Consider the following 21,881-nt stretch of genomic DNA (forward strand, 5'->3'; position numbering starts at 1 on the left):
AGCAGCCCACAAAAGAGAAGGCCGAAGGGAAGAAGTAGAAGTGGCCCTCTGCACAGATAGCATTGTTTCCAGTAAAAATAAATCCCAGAGGGTCTTCAAAATAGCTACTAGAAATAAAGAAATGAGGAAAGTCATAGGAAACAAGGTTAACACTAAATGAAAAATCAACTGCATTTTTATGCATTATCAGCAAACAAGATGAAATTATTTTTTTAAAAATCACATTTGTAATAGCAAAACACTAAGAGTAGTAAGTGATGAATCTATTAATAATTTAACATTTTCAGAGAGAAATTAAAGAGGACAGAAATGAATGCAGAGAGATTATGCATTCATGCGTTGGAAGGCTATTGCTTATATGGAAATTCTTCCCAAATTTGTAGGTTCAATGCAATCCCAACCAAAATAAGGGGAATTTTTATAGAAGTTGACAAGCTGATTCTAAATGATTCTATGAAATGCAAAAGACCCAGAATAATCAGCTCAGAAAAAGAAAAGAAAAACACCCACATTTGAAGTACCTACTCTACACAATCTTAAGACTTACTGTGTAACTACAATAATCAATACAGCAAAAAGACAAACAGATCAATGGAACAAAATAGAGAGTACAGGAATAGTCCCTGACATATATCAGAAATTGATTTTCAGCAATTGTGCTAAGTCAGTACAAAGAGGAAAATGAAGTCTTTTTAACAAATGCTGGATCAGCTGAGTATCTCAAGTTTTTAAAAATGAGCATCAACCCTTAGCTAGAACAAAACACAAAAGTTCAGCTTTATAAGAATTATAGTCAAAAAAAAATAATTATAGTCTCTTCAATAAATGGTATTCTAACAATTGGATATCTATATTCAAAAAGATGAATTTAAAACCTTAATTCATATCACATAAGAAAGTCAACTCAAAATGAATCATAGACTGAAGGAACTGAATTATTAGTTTCAGAAGTTATCAGGGAGAATATTTGTGATTGAAAGCATGCAAAATTTTCTTACACTTGGCATAAAATCATAAAATATATTGATAGATTGGATTTTATCAAAATTTAAAATGTTTGTTGTTCAAAATACACCATAAAGAAAATGAATCTGTGAGAAGTTCTCTGTAACATATATCAGTGTAACAAGATTTTAAGAGAGACTTCTCAAAGGAAGATACACGAATGACCAGTGAGTACATGAAAAGATCCTAACGTCAAAAATGCTAATTAAAACACAAGAAAGTAATACTCCATAATGTACTCATTTGAATGACCAAAATTAAAGAGCAGATGTATGGACTACAAAGATGTGAAACAACTAGAATTCACAACTTTTGATGGGAATGTAAAAAATTACACCCCATGGGAAGTGTTTTGGCCACTTCAAGAAAGTATAAACCATTAATACTGTGTTCAGATGTTCAGACATGTTCAACTCTTTGAAGCCCCATGTGCTGTAGCCCGCCAGGCTTCTTTGTCCATAGTGTTTTCCAGCCAATAAAATACTGAACTGTGTTGCAATTTCCTTCTCCGGGTGACGTTCCCAACCCAGGGATCAAACCTGTGTCTCCTGCACTGGCAAGCAGATTCTTTACCACTAATGCCACCTGGGAAACCCTCATAAGCTTATCATAAGACCCACCTATTTCATTCCTAAGTATTTACCCAGAGAAATTAAAACAATTGTCCAAAATACTGTCTCCAGCTCTTGTATACAGGAATCTAGACTGCATCCCAACCACGTGGGGCTATTTACATACCAGAGTCCTAACTCAGGAAACACTAGGTTTTCAGAGGAAAAAAAAAAAAACTTGGCAAATCCACTACCTAGTAATTATACAAATGTCATTCGCTTACAGTGAGTGAAAACATAATACAGTAGTGATTACAAACTTTATTAAAGTGACTGAAAACATTTAAATACATGATATGACAAACCACGTCACTGCAATGCAAGGTGTCATAAGAAACAGCGAGCTCTATTCCAGAAGATACCTTTGAAATCTTTTCAAACCTCTCCGTCTTCCAAGGGAAGTAACCGAAACCTAGATGGTCCCCAGCTATTCCGGGGCCAGGTGTTTCGCGGCCATCATCTCATTACTCTGGAATTACCAACAGATGGAATTGACAAGGCTGGGATTGTTAATTAACCTTTCAGGGCAGAGGCCTCAAGCTGCTGCTGCCCACATATACTTCCTGCACTGTATGTCTTTTTACTTTTCTTTCTTTTTTAATAATAAAACAATGACGATCCTGTGTGCAGGAACTAAGACCCGACACAGCCAAATAAATATATTTAAACAGAAACAATGAGGGTCTGACCATGGCCCCTCATGCAAGCACACCTGATACCCTGCTTCTGTCAGCTCTGGTCACCCTCAGTGGCCTGTGCACAGCCTCCTCTTCCTCCAGACCCCACTGCCAGGCTCTCCAAAGCCCACAGACCCCTAGTCCAGGCAAACCACAGACTGGGTCACTTTTATCTGTGCCGATTTCAATGAGCATAAACATATCAGTTTGATGATATAAATGCTTTCAACTCCCTTACCTCTGTAAGTTACAACTCCTCCACCTCTGTGAGTTACAGCTACCCACCTTTGTAAGTTATAAGGAATCCATCTTTGTAAGTTACTGGCCACTTCCTTCTCACCTTCATTCTCACTTTTCAAAGGCAATATTTGTCTACCTATATCTGTTAGAAAGTTCTATATATACATGAAGCATTTGAATTTTAGAAATATAAAAAAATCCGACTCTTAGGCACATAAAATATGAAAACTTTTAAAGGTAAGCAAAAAAATACGGTGGTGAATTCACCTTATTATATCCAGGACTAGCTTGGTACATTTGTCAATGGGATGATCATGGATCTATAAGATGTGATATAATGAGAACAGAAATAGCCACAGAGGGTCCAAGAACAGCTATGAGAAACTGAGCTGCTGTCTCCTTGAAGGAAAACACTTTGAGAAACTTGGGAGGCCCCAGTTTTGTATATCTCAGTTCTCCTCTTTGGACTGAAAAGTGATAGGTTATATGAAACATTCACTGGTGTTCTTTCCTGTTTACTCTGATTCTCTCTCAAGTGGAACACACCCCCTGTTTATGGTGGGAGGGGGCACTGTTTCCTTGAAGCAGGAAGCCAGCTATACAGATTTTGGTTTATACTAGTGATTTCTAAAGTAGAAAGTTTAACAGATGTCAGTGATAAAGTATATGGTAGTGAGTAGTATAGTCTAACTATAGCCATGACCCTACATCTTCCGTTTAAGGGTTTAGTGTGGGATCAATACAATCCTGGAGCTTGGGAAATTGTACTGAGGGTAAGATTCAGAGAGAAACTCATCTCATTTTCCACTGATTGTAAGTCAGAGACCAACAAAATCTGGCTCCTCAGCATGAAGCCAAGGAAATCCATTTAGGGTCGGTGATCCAGGGGGCCCAGGTTGGAAGGGGAGAGCTCTACAACCCTCTGAGGAAGTTCACATGGGCAGGTTTTATTTCCTACTCACTTAAGGATCTTCCCCAAGCTGGTTCATCCTTCAGGGCAAGGATGAACTAAAGAAAGGCTCTGAAGGTTTTATGCACTTCACCTGGAATCTATGAGCAAGTTTCTGAACTCTGCTTGAGTTAATACTTAAAGTTCTAAGAGGTAAGCTGGGGAGATATAAAATTGAGGTTCAGAAAGAGGGACCAATATTTCTGCTTCTAGTGATCTTATTTGAAAGAATTTACTAAATTTAGAGGCTTCTGAACTGTAAAAACTCTTAATCACTTACACAATTTTCATACATAATGCTTTTGGCTAGTTAAATGCACAAGGTCATCATGTGTAAATATCAAGATTACTCTAGGATAACAGTAATATTTTAAAGGCTGAGAGAGGGGTTCTAAGATATATATATTTGCCTTTTGATTATATTTCAGTACGTGTGTTTGTCCTAAGTCGCTTCAGTCGTGTCCGACTCTTTGTGATCCTACAGACTGTAACCTGCCAGACTCCTCTGTTCATGGGATTCCCTAGGCCAGGATACTGGAGTGGGTTGTCATGCTTTCCTCCAGGGGATCTTCTTGATCCAGGGCTCAAACCAAATCTCTCCTGTCTCCTGCATCGGCAGGCAGATTCTCTACCACTAGTGCCACCTGGGAAGCCCCATATTTCAGTACATTCAGATACAAAGTCAGTCACATTTATATGCACAGGGAGGGTGGCTGTGTTTACTATAGTAAAGGAAATAATTATTTTAAGTTCTAAGTAATACCCTATTCTGCCTTTTAAATGTTGTGAATTAAAATGCATAATATATTTTTGTATACAGACTTCATTCCTTTTAAATTATTTTGGAAACAACTAATGTACATGTATTCAATCAAAATGAATTTGTTTAATGTATTCTAAGTGTTGGATAGGGGTATAAGGAGAAACCAGCAAAGGTTTTGCTACCTAAACACCTAAAAGAGGCAAGAGGGGGTAGTATATTTTAAACGTAAAAATCATTCAACTACAGATCTGTTCATGAAGCTGTGTACAAGCCCCTGTGTCCTTAATCTTCTGAAGTAAAATGCTGACTCAAGAGTTAATGATTGGGAAAGGTGAAGATGCAGAAACAAAGAATAGCTGTTGGGCTAAAGAACTGGTAAAAATTTCGACTATAATTCTGCAACATAACAGAATCACCAAACTTCCAGTTCCCTGAAAGATACAGATAAAGGTCTGATACACATCCCTAAGTTGTTTTTACAGGAAGCCTACCCCCGCTCCGATGAAACCTGCTGACCACAAGAACATAGACCCTCAACTGGTTGAAACTAGTAGGTTGATGATGCTTGAAACTTCACCTTGATGCCAACCAATCCAAGAACTGTCCATGAGCTGATCATGCCCCGTTCCTCGAACACTATAAAACTCCGCACAAACTCCACCAGGGTGGGTCACATGGTTTTCAGGTCATGAGCCCATTGCGCCCCCCTTTGCCTGGCAAAGCAATAAAGGCTACTCTTCTGTTTCACCTGAAACTCGGTCTCTGTGTTTCTATTCAGCACTGGAGAACAGAGGCCAGGATTTCGGCAACAGTCATCACATAAAATTCATTTAAAATCTTGTAAATTCTAAGAAATCTGGTTATTTATAGCTCCTGCTTGCTCTTTGTGATGGATGGCTTCCCAGTAAGCCATTTGAACAAACTCTTTGAAGATTCACTATCAAGTACAATAATAAAAGTCAATTAATATCTTACTGACTTTTGGACACCTTTATGTTCCTTTTCCCAGAAACCAAAGACTGAAATAATAATAACAATTTTATTTCCTTTTGAGACATAAGGTAACAATGATTCTTGATGAAATTAGGTGATGCCTTTATGGTGTACCATAAAGAAGGCTCAGTGCCAAAGAACTAATGCTTTCAAATTATGGTGCTGAAGAAGACTTTTTTTTTAATATAAATTTATTTATTTTAATTGGAGGCTAATTACTTTACAATATTGTATTGGTTTTGCCATACATCAACATGAATCTGCCATGGGTGTTCCCCATCCTGAACCCCCCTCCCACCTCCCTCCTCATACCATCCCTCTGGGTCATCCCAGTGCACCAGCCCCTAGCATCCTGTATCCTACAGAAGACTCTTGACAGTCCCTTGGACTGCAAGGAGATCAAACCAGTAAATTCTAAAAGAAATCAACCCTGAATATTCATCAGAAGGACTGATATTGAAGCTGAAGCTCCTATACTTTGGCCATTCAACATGAGGAGCCGACTCACTGGAAGAGACCCTAATGCTGGGAAAGACTGTGGGCAGGAGGAGAAGGCAGTGACAGAGAATAAGATGGTTGGATGGCATCAATGACTCAATGGGCATGAGTTCAAGAAAACTCCATGAGATAGTGAAAGACAGGGAAGCCTGGCATTCTGTAGTTCATGGGGTCGCAAAGATTTGGACACAAGTTAGCAACTAAACAATGATATGTTAGAAATCCCACTTCCTTGCTGACACAGTCCTACAGGAGACCCCTCATTTCTGTTCAATTCAATCAGCCCATCTGCCTGGTTACCTCTACATGCAAAGATAGAACTGTCAGTTTCAGAGCATTCTCATTTACCTCTCTCAGCGTGGGTTATTCTGCATGGAGAAACAACATAGAAAGGCAAGTAGAGGCAGACCTGCAGATATAGATGGTTACAGCTACAGATGGTCCTAAACAGATGGTTTACTGCTTCAGATCAGGGGGTCTCATCCTCAGCAGTTCTGACATTTCATAGCAGACAATCCTCTGTCACATGGGGCTGTCTTGTGTGTCTTAAGGCATCCATCAGCATGTACTATACCTCCATACCCAGTGGACCCCCACCCAACTGTGTCAAACAAGGATGTCTCTAGACATTACCAAATGTTCACTATGGCATAAGATTGCTTCTGGTTGAGAAACATTGATATACATATATAGATAGATAGATAGATAGATAGATATAGATATACATATATCTATGTATATCTATGTATATATATATATGAGAGAGTGAAGGGAAAAAAATTAAGATTCGATATTCATAGACATACAGATAATTGCCTCCATAAGAAGTCCAGAGGCAGAGCACACATACTTATGAACCTCAAAAACACCCAGATGCTAAATCAAATAGATATACGCATCCCAACATTCACAGCATCATTATTTACAAGAGCCAAGATACAGAAGCAACCCAAGTGCCCAATGACAGATGAATGCATAAGGAAGATGTGGTATATGTTTATATTAGAAAACAACTCAGCCATAAAAAGGAATGAATTTTTGCCATTTGCAACAACGTGGATGGACCTGTAGGGCAGAATGCAAAATGAAATGTCAGAGAAAGACAAATACCATATGTCTTCACTAGTATGTGGAATCTAAACTATTAAAAAAAAAAAAAAAAGTTAATATAAGAATAAGTATAATGAAATAGAAACAAACCCAGGGAAATGAAACTAGTGGTTAATATGTGTACAAACTACTATGTATACAATAAATGAGCAGCATATATATATTGTATATCACAAGGAGTACAGCCAAGTTTACAATAATTATCAACAGAGTATATAATTTTTAAAAATTCTGAATTGCTCTGATATATGCCTGAAAGTCGTATAATATTGTACATCAACTGCGTCTGAGTTCTGGAAAAAAAGAGAAAAAAGCAACAACAGTAAAAACAAAACCTCCCCTACTCCTAGCCTGCCTTGAACACCAGGAGAGCCATACCTTTTCTGGATTAAGGCAGCATTTTATCCTGATTAAAATGACAATGGCTGGAAGGCAGCCCTCAGAGAGCCCTCAGGCTGGATAGATGCCCTGATTCTCCTTCTGACCGCATTCTTGCAATCACTACAATGTGCTGCAATTATTTAATATATATATAAGGAAGGGATACTCTGGGTCCCGCCAGCATCCATAATTCCAGATGGTGTTTTACTAGACATTACATATCATTTATTCAAGAAAATGAAACATTGAGAACAATTCAACACCGATACTGCTATAATTTATAAGTGTTACCTATAGTGAAAGTCGCTCAGTTATGTCTGACTATAATCCATGGAATTATCCAGGCCAGAATACTGGAGTGGGTAGCTGTAACCACTTCTCCAGAGGATCTTCCCAACCCAGGGATTGAACCCAGGTCTCCCCCATTGCAGGTGGATACTTTACCAGCTGAGCCACCAGAGAAGTATATACTGAGAAATTTCTTCATGCTAGCAAATAAAGATCTCATTTATTATTTTTTCATAGTACACGGTAATACATGCACCCTCTAACCTAGAAAGATACACATTCTTATAAAATAAAAAAAAAATACATTTTTGAATTTGTTTTTAATGCTATCAAAATGCACCCATCAGCATTTTATTCCATGTATATTTCATGGTAGTTTTGTATAATAAATTCTTACATAGAATAGCCTTGCTGAAAGAGACAGCTTGCATTAACAGTTTTTTAATTTGAGAGAAATATCAAAATTCCTGTCCAAAAGTAATGGCTGCAATTCATAACTTTACCAACAGGATATAAAGGCATTTGTCTAAGTATGTCAAAAACTCTGAGTTACCAAAAATATTTTAAGTTTTGCCATTCAAAGTGGTGAGATATTATATTACATTATTGTTTTAATTTGCCTTAAATATACTTATTACCATGGATGGCTTATATTTGAACTCCTTATTCACATGTTTACCTGATTTTCAATTAAAGGGTTTATTTCATTCCTCATAGTTCTGGGAGTACATGTCATAAATTAAGAAAATAGTCCCTTGTGTTTCACACTATTTCAAATTCTTTTTCTCAATTTTGTTTTTGGATTTTAAATTTCAGGATGTCCAATTCTTCAGTCGTTTTCTCCATAACTTCTAAGTTATGTATACTGAAGTAGTTCTTGTTAGTGTTTTTATCATTACATATTAATATTTAAATTGATGGTCCAACATGTTAATTTTGTTTTAAGCAGGGAAGACAAGATTTTGTATTTTATAAAACTGTGTCTACTTCCATGTTTCCATCACCAAGACCTCAAAATAGATTTGTCTGCTAAAAACAGGGTCATGTTGCAAGTTATCTGTTAGTCTTCTTGTCCTTTCATCCTCTCTCTGTAACTCTGAGTGGCTTTCCATATGTCTACATTTATACAAGAAATCTGTCCTAGTATTTGGGGGGGGGGGTTGGGAAACATGTTCCCCATACATATATTCATGGTTACTGAAAACACTCAATTGCCCATATTAATATGATTTATTACTTCCAAAATGACCAGGATAATGAAATAAACCATTCATTTTGGCTCATGTAAAAACACCACTGCAACATGGATAGTAGTGAACAGAATCCAAATACATGTTAAAACTTGCTTGTAGTTTTGCAAACATATTTTTGCCTATCTCTTTTAAACTCTTCATATTTTATTTCCAGAATCTCTCATTATTAGCAGTTTAGTCATTTTTTGTTAATAAATGAATCTTATGAAAAAGTACATGCAGTTTTTAACGAGTTGTTGCACATTAAAATCAACTGAGAAGATTATATACAACTACATGTGTGCATGCATGTTAAGTTGCCTCAGTCGTGTCTGACTCTTTGTGACCCTATGGACTGTAGCCTGCCAGGCTTCTCTGTCCGTGGGATTCTCCAGGCAAGAATAATGGAGTGTGTTGCCATGCCCTCCTCCAGGGTATCTTCCCAAACTAGGGATCAAACCTGTGTCTCTTATGTCTCCTGCACTGGCAGGCAGGTTCTTTACCATTAGTGCTACCTGGTAAGCAAACGAGTACATATTTTTATATAAATGCAAATATAAATATATGTTTAGGCCTCAGTTGGATCCTTGAGTCTTTGATTTTACTGGTCGTCTCTTCAACACTAGCCAGCTGCAGACCACCAACTTAAAATAATAAACCAAGGGACTCAACCTTACCCAATGACATTTATCTTGACCATGAGCTGCTAATATAAAGCATATGCTCAGGAAGGGAATTTGGATGCTGTATCAAATGATTTTTAATTTACCGTCTTACAATATGTACAAAGAATAGTGACCATGGCTGACAGATTCACAGATTCATCGAAACATGATAGCTTTGTAGGAGAGGAAGGAACACTATTGCTGTCCCCCACAGCCTCTCTGCAGCGCCCCGTCTCGGACAGGAGGGCCTGTTTGATCGGATCCCTAAGCGCTCAGCCCTGGGTGTTCTTTGGAAGGAATGGTGCTAAAGCTGAAACTCCAAAGAGTTGACTCATTGGAAAAGACTCTGATGCTGGGAGGGTTTGGGGGCAGAAGGAGAAGGGGACGACAGAGGATGAGATGGCTGGATGGCATCACCGACTCGATGGATGTGAGTTTGAGTGAACTCCGGGAATTGGTGATGGACAGGGAGGCCTGGCGTGCTGCAATTCATGGGGTTGCAGAGAGTAGGACATGACTGAGCGACTGAACTGAACTGAACTGAAGCGCTGGTGGGGCTGCTGGGCTTTGACAGCCTGAGACGTCCACCCTGCGGCCGGACCCTTCTGCTGCCTCGCACAGACCGGAAGGCAGCCTCTCCAGGGCCCTCCCTCACAGCGTGCTGGTCTGATGGTGCTGCCCCATCCTTTCTAGTCCCTGACCACGTGGCTGGCCGCATGGATGAGATGCTAAGATGTCGTTGGTATGAATAGGATACTCCAAAAGCTTTTATCCTATTTTTTCATCCTATGTTTCTTAGAGTCTTACATGGGACATTAGTCACCAGTCAAGCTAAAAATAAAATGATGCTTTGATTTTTATCCAACTATGCTTCTGTGAATGGCTCCCTAGGACCTCATAATGACAAGAGGGGAGAGTAGGGTGGAATTTTGACACTGCTGGGCCTTTAGTCTAATTTAATCCAAATGCAACCAAACCACCTTATTAGTCCTTCAAAGTTCTCAAGTTCTAAACATCACCAGATAGAGTTAATATTATACAAATTCCTTCAGTAATACATTCAACCACATTTCCTTGAAAAAATAAAACAAGACTGATACCTCAGCATCACCCAATCATGATTTTCTTACTTTCACGGCCCTATCACAGTCATCTCTTACCTCTTCATCACCATCAATGCAGAAAATTAGGGGTAATCCTGTAAAAGTGAGAGGAAGATAGAGCGAAGAAGTCTGTCACAGCTATTTTCCTAGAACTTGTAATAATCATGGAATAAAGATGCTGGTTTTCCACTTCTGCATGGCACAGTATTCCTTGATAAGTCCACTTTTATTCACTTTTTGAGGTTATAATGGGATTTATTTTCCAGGTTTGATATTATAATGTTATCACATTTGGAAATTGATGTCAACTTCAATTATTTTAGATTTGGGGACAAATTGAAATACAACTTCAAATTTAGAGAATGTCTACAAGATATGACTGTCTCTATGCTCACCTAGAGGAGACAGTTATATTTAAGTCATGTTGGGTTAAACACACAGAGTTCAGTGAGGGGTGGTCCTGAATCGGGAATTAAATCAAAATTGCTCCATGAAGATTTATTGACTATTTTAAACTGAAGTATCTGTTTTCATCAGAGAAGATAGTTACAGCACAGTTATTGGCCTTGGAGGATGTATGTTCTATTTGCCATATTAGAACACACAAAGATATATACAACCTTCAACAAAGGCAACATCAGAGATATTATGATTTCAAAGGAGTATATGATTCAAGGTCTATGTTAGTAGCAAGTGCTAAAGGCATGCAGACTTTAAAAAAAAAAATACTTGTTGGAGGGGTGTCATTTTTTAACTTGAGATGCACAGGGACAATTTTGTGAAATATTAATAAAAATAATATGCAATTGGTTTTAAAAGTTGAATATAACTTAGGCAAGCAGAGTTAAAGATGAGGAATATTGTAGTATATTATATTTTCTTACAAGGTCAGAACAAGGAATAACTCATAGACCCATTTAACTAAATATGTCCCCTAAAATATATTCATAGACTGAATACCTGTTCTCCCACCCCTGCTGCAAATTCACATTCTCCCCCACTGCTAATGTGCTGGCATTTGAAGGTGGAGGCTCTAGGAAGTGGTTAGTGATTAGGGAGTGTGGGGGGCTTCCCGGAAGGGTGAGGGACTTCCTTGGTGGCTCAGATGGTAAATAATCTGCCTGCAATACAGGAGACCCAGGGTCAGGAAGATTCCCTGGAGAAGGGAATGGCAACCACTCCAGTATTCTTGCCTGGGAAATCCCATGGACCAAGGAGCCTGGCAGGTTACAGTCCATGGATTGCAAAGAGTCATTCACAACTGAGTGACTAACACTAGGGAGGGTGGAGTTCTCTTGATTATGATTAGCATTCTTCTATGAGAGACCTTGGAGAGTTCCCCAGCCCCTTTTACCACATGAAGATACTGACAGCAGAGACACAGATAGCCCCTATGAACAAAGAAACAGGCCCTCGTTAGACACAAAATTTCCTGGCAACTTAATCTTGAACTTTTTGCCTCCAGAACTATGGGGAATAAATATCCATTGTTATTTAACCTCCCAGCCCATGGTATATCCTGTTATAACAGCCAGAGTGGACTGAAACACTACAGGGGAAACATGGAAGAGACTGGAGGGCAGACATGTTTAATAGTTTGGGGTCAGATTGGAGGGTTCTTTTAATATCAGGGTCACGTTGGCTAGAGTGTTCTTCTTACTGGCAACATAGAATGCAGACAGGAGCACAGCAACCATTTCAGGATTAGAAGGGGTGAGCCTGTGGCCATGTATCATTGTCTCAATATATCGGTCAACCCCTGTGTAGGGTGAACCTCGGACAGGACAGGGCCTTCATGGAGCATTTTCTGTGAGGATCAAAACAGGCTGTGGTTTAAAAAGAGATACTGCAAAATAAAATGTTTAGGGTTTTATGACCACCTGGTGGGACTTCCATGGAGATTTGAGAATCAAGAGAAACTACAGAGTCAATATGGCCAGAGATTTAAAAAATAGCAGTAATATGACAGCTCATAAAAAAACAGCAAGGGCACAAAAACAGAAATATAGATCAATGGAACAGGAAAGAAAGGCCGGAGATAAAACCACTCACCTATGGTCAATTAATCTACCAAAAGGAGGCAAGAGTATAAAGTGGAGAAAAAAGTCTCTTTAATAAATGGTGCTGGGAAAACTGGAAGCTACATGTAAAAGAATGAAATTAGAGCATTCTCTAACATCATACAGAAAATAAACTCAAAATGGATTGAAGACTGAAAAGTAAGACCAGATACTATAAATCTCTTAGAGGAAGGGATAGGTGGAACACTCTTTGACATAAATCACAGTAAGGTCTTTATTGATCCACTACTACAGTAATGGAAATAAAAACAAAAATAAACAAATTGGACCTAATTAAAGCTTTTGCACAGCAAATTAAATAATAAATAAAACGAAAAGGCAACATACAGAATGGAAGAAAATATTTGCAAATTAAGTGACCAATGATGCATTAACTTCTAAAATGTTAAAAAAGCTCATGAAGCTCAATATAAAACAGACAAAAAAAACCCAATTGAAACATGGGCTGAAGATCTAAATAGACATTTCTCTAAAGAAGACATACAGATGGCCAATAGGCACATGAAAAGGTGCTCAACATCACTAATTATTAGAGAAATCCAAATCAAAACTTCACTGAGGTATCACCTCACACTCGTCAGCACTGTCATCATCAAATAACCTACAAACAATAAATGCTAGAGAGGGTGTAGAGAAAAGGTAACCCTCCTACATTATTGGAGGAATATAAACTGATACAACCACTACGGACAACAGTATGTATGTTCCTTCAAAACCTAAAAATAGAGCTACCATATAATACACAGTCCTACTCCTGGACATATCTGTTAAAAAAATAATAATAATTTGAAAAGATACATGTACCTTAATGTTCACAGCAACACTATTCACAATAACCAGGACATGGAAGCAACCTAAATATCCATCCATGGAGGAATGGGTAAATACACACACACACACACACACACACACACACACACACACACACACACACAATAGCATATTACTCAACTATAAAAAAAAAAATAATGCCATTTGCAGTGGCATTTATGGACTTAAGAGATTGTCATATTGAGTACAGTAAGCCAGACAGAGAAAGACAAATACTGTATATCATTTATACGTGGAATCTAAAAAAAGAAAATAGTACATGTGAATCTATTTACAGTACAGAAATAGAGTCACAGATGTAGAAAACAAACTTACTGTTACAAAGAAAAGGAGGGATAGATAAATTGGGAGATTGTGATTGACATATATGTGCTACTATATGTGAAATGTTGTGCTGTGCTGAGTCGCTCAGTCATGTCCAACTCTTTGTGACCCCATGGGCTTGCAAGACTCCTCTGGCCATGGGATTCTCCAGACAAGAATATTGGAGTGTGTTGACATTTCCTCCTCCAGGGAATCTTCCCAGCCCAGGGATCAAATCCAGGTCTCCCACATTGCAGGCAGATTCTTTACTGTCTGAGCCAAAAGGGAAGCAAAGTATACACCAGGAAATACTCTATAATGACGTTTATAGGAATGGAATCTAAAAAATAGTAGATATGTACATATGCATAACTGATTCATTTTACTAATGTAACATTGTAAATCAACTATACACCCATAAAAATTAATTAAAAAACAGTAAGTAACTAAAGTTTTACTACACTTGATCTTAGCCAAAAGGCCGAGAAGCGATGAGTAACTAAAGTTTTAATTCCAGATAATCTAGGAGCAGGTTTCTATGTCTAATTTGAGTCTAATCATTTCTTTCATGCTTACAAGTCTTCATTTAATGCTCAATATAGTGTATTGGTGTTTTTCTTTCTGATTTACTTTGCTCTATATAATAGGCTCCAGTTTTATCCACCTCATTAGAACTGATTCAAATGCATTATTTTTAATAGCTGAGTAATATTCTATTGTGTATATGGACCACAACTATAGAGTGGGAGAAAATAATACTAAATGAAGCAACTGACAAAGAATTAATCTCAAAAATATACAAACAACTCCTGCAGCTCAATTCCAGAAAAAAAAAAAAAGTGACCCAATCAAAAAATGGGCCAAAGAACTAAATAGACATTTCTCCAAAGAAGACATACAAATGGCTAACAAACACATGAAAAAAATGCTCAACGTCACTCATTATCAGAGAAATGCAAACCACAATGAGGTACCATCTCACACTGGTCAGAATGGCTGCTATCCAAAAGTCTATAAACAATAAATACTGGAGAGGGTGTGGAGAAAAAGGAACCCTCTTACACTGTTGGTGGGAATGCAAACTAGTATAGCTACTATGGAGAACAGTGTGGATATTCCTTAAAAAACTGTAAACAGAACTTTCATATGACCCAGTAATCCCACTGCTGGGCATACACACCAAGGAAACCAGAATTGAAAGAGACACATGTACCCCAATGTTCATCGCAGCACTGTTTACAATAGCCAGGACATGAAAGCAACCTAGATGTTCATCAGCAGACAGAGCACAGTAAGTCAGAAAGAAAAAACACCAATACAGTATATTAATGCATACATATGGAATTTTGAAAGATGGTAATGATGGCCCTATATGTGAGACACCAAAAGAGACACAGATGTATAGAACAGTCTTTTGGACTCTGTGGGAGAAGGTGAGGGTGGGATGATTTGAGAGAATAGCACTGAAACATGTATATTACCATATGTGAAATAGATTGCCAGTCCAGGCTCGATGCATGAGACAGGGTGCTCAGGGCTGGTGCACTGGAATGACCCTGAGGGATGGGATGAGGAGGGAGGTGGGAGGGAGGGTCAGGGTGGGGGACACATATATACCCATGGCTGATTCATGTCAATGTATGGAAAAAAACACCACAATATTGCAGAGGAAGGTAAACTTCCAAACTCATTCTGTGAGGCCACCATCACCCTAATACCAAAACCTGACAAAGATGCCACAAAAAAAGAAAACTACAGACCAATATCACTGATAAACATAGATGCAAAAATCCTTAACAAAATTCTAGCAAACAGAATCCAACAACATGTTAAAAAGATCATAAATCATGACCAAGTGGGCTTTATCCCAGGGATGCAAGGTTCTTCAATATCTGCAAATCAATCAATGCAATACACTACATTAACAAATTGAAAAATAAAAACCATATAATTATCTCAATAGATGCAGAAAAAGCCTTTGACAAAATTCAACATCCATTTATGATAAAAACCCTCCAGAAAGCAGAAATAGAAGGAACATACCACAACATAATAAAGGCTATATATGACAAACCCACAGCAAACATTATCCTCAATGGTGAAAAATTGAAAGAATTTCCCCTAAAGCTAGAAACAAGACAAGGGTGCCCACTCTCATCACTACTATTCAACACAGTTTTGGAAGTTTTGGCCACAGCAATCAGAGCAGAAAAAGAAATAAAAGGAACCCGGATTTGAAAAGAAGAAGTAAAACTCTCACTGTTTGCAGATGACATGATCCTCTAAATAGAAAACCCTAAAGACTCTACCAGAAAATTACTAGGGCTAATCAATGAATATAGTAAATTTGCAGGATATAAAATCAACACACAGAAATCCCTTGCATTCCTGTACACTAACAATGAGAAAACAGAAAGAGAAATGAAGGAAACAATTCCATTCGCCATTGTAACAAAAAGAATAAAATACTTAGGAATTTATCTACCTAAACAAACGAAAGAGCTATATATAGAAAACTATAAAAAAACTGGTGAAAGAAATCAAAGCATACACAAATAGATAGAGAAATATACTAAGTTCATGGATCAGAAGAATCAATATAGTGAAAATGAGTATATTACCCAAAGCAATCTATAGATTCAATGCAATCCCTATCAAGCTACCCACGGTATTTTTCAGAACTAGAACAAATGATTTCACAATTTGTATGGAAAAACAAAAAACCTCAAATAGCCATGGCAATCTTGAAAAAGAAGAATGGAACTGCAGAAATCAACCTGCCTGACTTCAGTCTCTACTATAAAATCACAGTCATCAAGACAATATGGTACTGGCACAAAGAGAGAAATACAGATCAATGGGACAAAATAGAAAGCCCAGAGATAAATCCATGCACCTATGGACACCTGTGTATAAAAAAAACTAGAAAACACTGATGAAACAAATCAAAGATGACAAATAGATGGAGAAATATACCATGTTCATGGATCGGAAGAATCAATATAGTGAAAATGAGTATACTATCCAAAGCAATCTATAGATTCAATGGAATCCCTATCAAGCTACCAACAGTATTTTTCACAGAACTAGAACAAATAATTTCACAATTTGTACGATAAGACATCTTATCTTTGACAAAGGAAGCAAAAATATATAATGGAGAAAAGACAATCTCTTTAACAAGTGGTGCAACCAGTTGTTAAACAGTGGGAAAACTGGTCAACCACTTGTAAAAGAATGAACCTAGGGGACGAGCTAAGATGGTGGAAGAGTAGGACGGGGAGGACACTTTCTCTCCCACAAATTCATCAAAAGAACATTTAAATGCCAAGTAAATTCCACAAAACAACTTCTTAATGCCGGCAGAGGACATCAGGCACCCAGAAAAGCAACCCAAGTCTTCGAAAGTAGGTAGGAAAAAATATAAAAGACAAAAAAAGAGACAAAAGAGGGAGGGACAGAGTTCCGTCCCGGGAAGGGAGTCTTAAAAAGAGAGAAGTTTCCAAACGCCAGGAAACCTTCTCACTGCCAAATCTGTGCCGAACCTTGGAAGTACAGAGGGCAACATAACAGGGAGGAAAAATAAATAAACAATTAAAACCTGCACATTGCAAGCCCTACAGTAACTCCCCCAGCAGAGAAGCAGCGCAGATGCCTGCACACGCCACTAGCAAGTGGGGGCTGAGCAGGGAGATGCGGCGCAGGCTGCATCGCTTAGAGTAAGGATCTGGCCTGAATACCCTGAGCACTATCTGAGCGAAATAATTTGGGCTAACAAACCAGACTGTGGGATATCTACCACGCGAAAAGCCAGCCCTAACCTAAGACACCGCCAGGCCCGCGCATGGAACAAAGGACTGAACAGAGAGAGCCGGATGCAGACCATCCCCCTCCGGTGACAGGCAGCCAGAGCTGGAAGGGGGCAATCGCAGCCCCAGAGAGACATTATCTATAAAACTGTAAGCAGGCTTTTTTGCTAACTAAAACTTCTTGGGGGTCTGGACAGTCAACATCCGCCTGAGAAGGTGCGCTGGTTGTACACCTAGATAACCGAGTGGAGGGGAGGCGATAAGTCGCAGCAATCGCACTCGCCAAACACCTCATCACCTGAGCTGCTCAGACCTGGGAAGGGCACAAAACACAGGCCCAACCGAGTCTGTGCCTCTGAGGACTACCCGAGTGCCTGAACCTGAGCGGCTTGGACCTGGGAGGTGCAAGCAGCCCAGGGCTGGCCACGGATGGTTCTGGTGGAGCAACCTAGAACCCGAGCAGTGTGGGCAGGGAGGCTACACGTGCCGTGAGAGGGGGCAGACCCAGTGTGGCTGAGGCACTGCGAGCACACGCCAGTGTTATTTGTTTGCAGTGTCCCTCCCTCCCCACAGTGTGATTGAACAAGTGAGCCTAAAAAAAAAAAAAGTGTCCACCACCGTCCCCTTTGTGTCAGGGCAGAAACCAGACACTGGCAGAAGAGACCAGCAAACAGAAGAAGTTACAAAAGAGGGAACCGCCTTGGAAGTGACAGGCAACAGATTAAACCCTGTGGTTAGTACTGACTACATAGGAAGGGGCTTATAGATCTTGAGAAATGTAAGTCAGACCAAGGAACTAGCCGAAAATGAACTGACCCCACAATACTCACAACAAAACCAGAGAAAGTCCTAGATATATTTTTACTATGTTTACAATCATTCTTTCTTTCTTTTTCTTTTTTTTAATTAAAAAAAATTTTAAGCCCTCTATTATTCCTTTAATTTTCACTTTTATAACCTACTATTAATTTACAAAAAAAAAAGACCCTTTTTTTTAAAAGCAAACTTCATATTTTTTTTTAATAATTTTTGTGACCTTGTTTTTTTCTTCTTCTTCTTCTTTTCTTTAGCACTGTATTTTTGAAATTCCAATCTCTACTCTAGATTTTTAATTTTAGCTTTTTGGTATTTGTTATCAATTTTGTACCTATATTTTCTTTTATAATTTTTGTGATTTTTTCCCTCTATTTCTTTCTCTTCTTCTTTTATATAACATTGTATATCTCAAATTTCAAACTCTACTCTAGATTTTTAATTTATGCTTTTTGGTATTTGTTATAAATTTTGTACCTATATTTTCTTTATAATTTTTGCGACTTTGTTTGTTTTTGTTTGTTTGTTTTCTCTCTTTCTTTTTCTTCTTTTTTTTAACATTGTATTTTTGAAATTCCAAACTCTACTCTAGATGTTCAACTTTTACTTTTTGGTATTTCTTATCAATTTTGTACCTATATTTTCTTTATAATTTTTGCAACTTTTTTTTTTCTGTTTTTCTTTTCCTTCTTCTTTTCTTTAACATTGTATTTTTGAAATTCCAAACTCTACTCTAGATTTTTAATTTTTGCTTTTATGTATTTGTTAACAATTTTGTACCTTTAAGAACCCAATCTTCAGTACCCATTTTTCACTAGGGAACGAGATTACTGGCTTGACTGCCCTCTCTCCCTTTGGACTCTCCTTTTTCTCCACTGGGTCGCCTGTGTCTCCTCCCTAACCCCTCTCTACTCTACCCAACTCTGTGAATTTCTGTGTGTTCCAGACGGTAGAGAACACTTAGGGAACTGATTACTGGCTGGATCTGTCTCCCTCCTTTTCATTTCCCCCTTTTATCCTCCTGGCCACCTCTGTCTCCTTCCTCCTTCTTCTCTTCTCTGTATAACTCCATGAACATCTCTGAGTGGTCCACTTGTGGAGTTCACATAAGGAAGTGATTACTGGCTAGCCCACTCTCTCCTCTATTGATTCCACCTCATCTCATTTGGGTCACCTCTAACTCCCTCCTCCCTCTTCTCTTCTCCATGTAATGCTGCAAACCTCTCTGGGTGACCCTCATGGTGGAGAAACTTTTCATCTTTAACGTAGATGTTTTATCAATGGTGCTGTATAAAAGGAGAAGTTTTGAAACTACTATAAAAACAAGACCGATAACTGGAAGCAGGAGGCTTAAGTCCAAACCCTGACTCCAGGGACCTCCTGACTCCAGGGATCATTAATTGACAGGAGCTCATTAAATGCCTCCATACATACACTGAAACCAAGCACCACACAAGAGCCAACAAGTTCCAGGGCAAGACATACCAAGCAAATTCTCCAGCAACACAGGAACACAGCCCTGAGCTCCAAGATACAGGCTGCCCAAAGTCACCCCAAAACCATAGACATCTCACAACTCATTACTGGACACTTCATTGCACTCCAGAGAGAAGAAATCCAGCTCCACCCACCAGAACACTGACACAAGCTTCCCTAACCAAGAAACCTTGACAAACCACCTGTACAAACCCACACACAGCGAGGAAACGCCACAATAAAGAGAACTCCACAAACTGTCAGAATACAGAAAGGATACCCCAAACTCAGCAATTTAAACAAGACGAAGAGACAGAGCAATACCCAGCAGATAAAGGAACAGAATAAATGCCCACCAAACCAAACAAAATAGGAAGAGATAGGGAATCTACCTGATAAAGAATTCCGAATAATGATAGTGAAATTGATCCAAAATCTTGAAATAAAAATGGAATCACAGATAAATAGCCTGGAAACAAGGATTGAGAAGATGCAAGAAAGGTTTAACAAGGACCTAGAAGAAATAAAAAAGAGTCAATATATAATGAATAATGCAATAAATGAAATAAAAAACACTCTGGAGGCAACAAATAGTAGAATAACAGAGGCAGAAGATAGGATTAGTGAATTAGAAGATAGAATGGTAGAAATAAATCAATCAGAGAGGAAAAAAGAAAAACGAATTAAAAGAATAACCAACAAATCCCAGAAGAAATCAAAAAAGAAATCAAAATTTGCATAGAAACGAATGAAAATGAAAACAGAACAACCCAAAACCTGTGGGACACTGTAAAAGCAGTCCTAAGGCGAAAGTTCATAGCAATACAGGCATACCTCAAGAAACAAGAAAAAATCAAATAAATAACCTAACTCTACACCTAAAGCAACTAGAAAAGGAAGAAATGAAGAACCCCAGGGTTAGTAGAAGGAAAGAAATCTTAAAAATTAAGGCAGAAATAAATGCAAAAGATATAAAAGAGATCATAGCAAATATCAACAAAGCCAAAAGCTGGTTCTTTGAAAGGATAAATAAAATTGACAAACCATTAGCCAGACTCATCAAGAAACAAAGGGAGAAAAATCAAGTCAATAAAATTAGAAATGAAAATGGAGAGATCACAACAGACAACACAGAAATACAAAGGATCATAAGAGACTACTATCAACAATTATATGCCAATAAAATGGACAACGTGGAAGAAATGGACAAATTCTTAGAAAAGTACAACTTTCCAAAACTGGACCAGGAAGAAATAGATAATCTTAACAGACCCATCACAAGCATGGAAATTGAAACTGTAATCAAAAGTCTTCCAGCAAACAAAAGCCCAGGGCCAGACAGCTTCACAGCTGAATTCTACCAAAAATTTAGAGAAGAGCTAACACCTATCCTACTCAAACTCTTCCAGAAAATTGCAGAGGAAGGTAAACATCCAAACTCATTCTGTGAGGCGACCATCACCCCAATAACAAAACCTGACAAAGATCCCACAAAAAAAGAAAACTACAGGCCAATATCACTGATGAACATAGATGCAAAAATCCTTAACAAAATTTTAGCAATCAGAGTCCAACAACACATTAAAAAGATCATACACCATGACCAAGTGGGCTTTATCCAAGGGATGCAAGGATTCTTCAATATCCGCAAATCAATCAATGCAATACACCACATTAACAAATTGAAAAATAAAAACCATATGATTATCTCAATAGATGCAGAAAAAGCCTTTGACAAAATTCAACATCCATTTATGATAAAAACTCTCCAGAAAGCAGGAATAGAAGGAACATACCTCAACATAATAAAAGCTATATATGACAAACCCACAGCAAACATTATCCTCAATGGTGAAAAATTGAAAGCATTTCCTCTAAAGTCAGGAACAAGACAAGGGTGCCCACTTTCACCATTACTATTCAACATAGTTTTGGAAGTTTTGGCCACAGCAATCAGAGCAGAAAAAGAAATAAAAGGAATCCAAATTGGAAAAGAAGAAGTAAAACTCTCACTGTTTGCAGATGACATGAACCTCTACGTAGAAAACCCTAA

General features: G+C 38.2%; 1 protein-coding gene and 1 pseudogene across 1 annotated transcript in view; both read right to left on the minus strand.

Annotated features, from left to right (window-relative positions):
- The window catches only part of CSMD1 (CUB and Sushi multiple domains 1), a 2,074,203-nt gene that overhangs the window by 1,648,942 nt on the left and 403,380 nt on the right, over positions 1 to 21,881 (minus strand). The window lies entirely within an intron of this gene.
- LOC147343417 (U2 spliceosomal RNA) lies at positions 14,128 to 14,223 on the minus strand (annotated as a pseudogene).

The sequence above is a fragment of the Bos grunniens genome, chromosome 27 (genome assembly GCF_055505025.1).
Source record: "Bos grunniens cultivar Pamir isolate PY7600 chromosome 27, Bosgru_T2T1.0, whole genome shotgun sequence".
NCBI classification, from domain to species: Eukaryota; Metazoa; Chordata; class Mammalia; order Artiodactyla; family Bovidae; genus Bos; species Bos grunniens.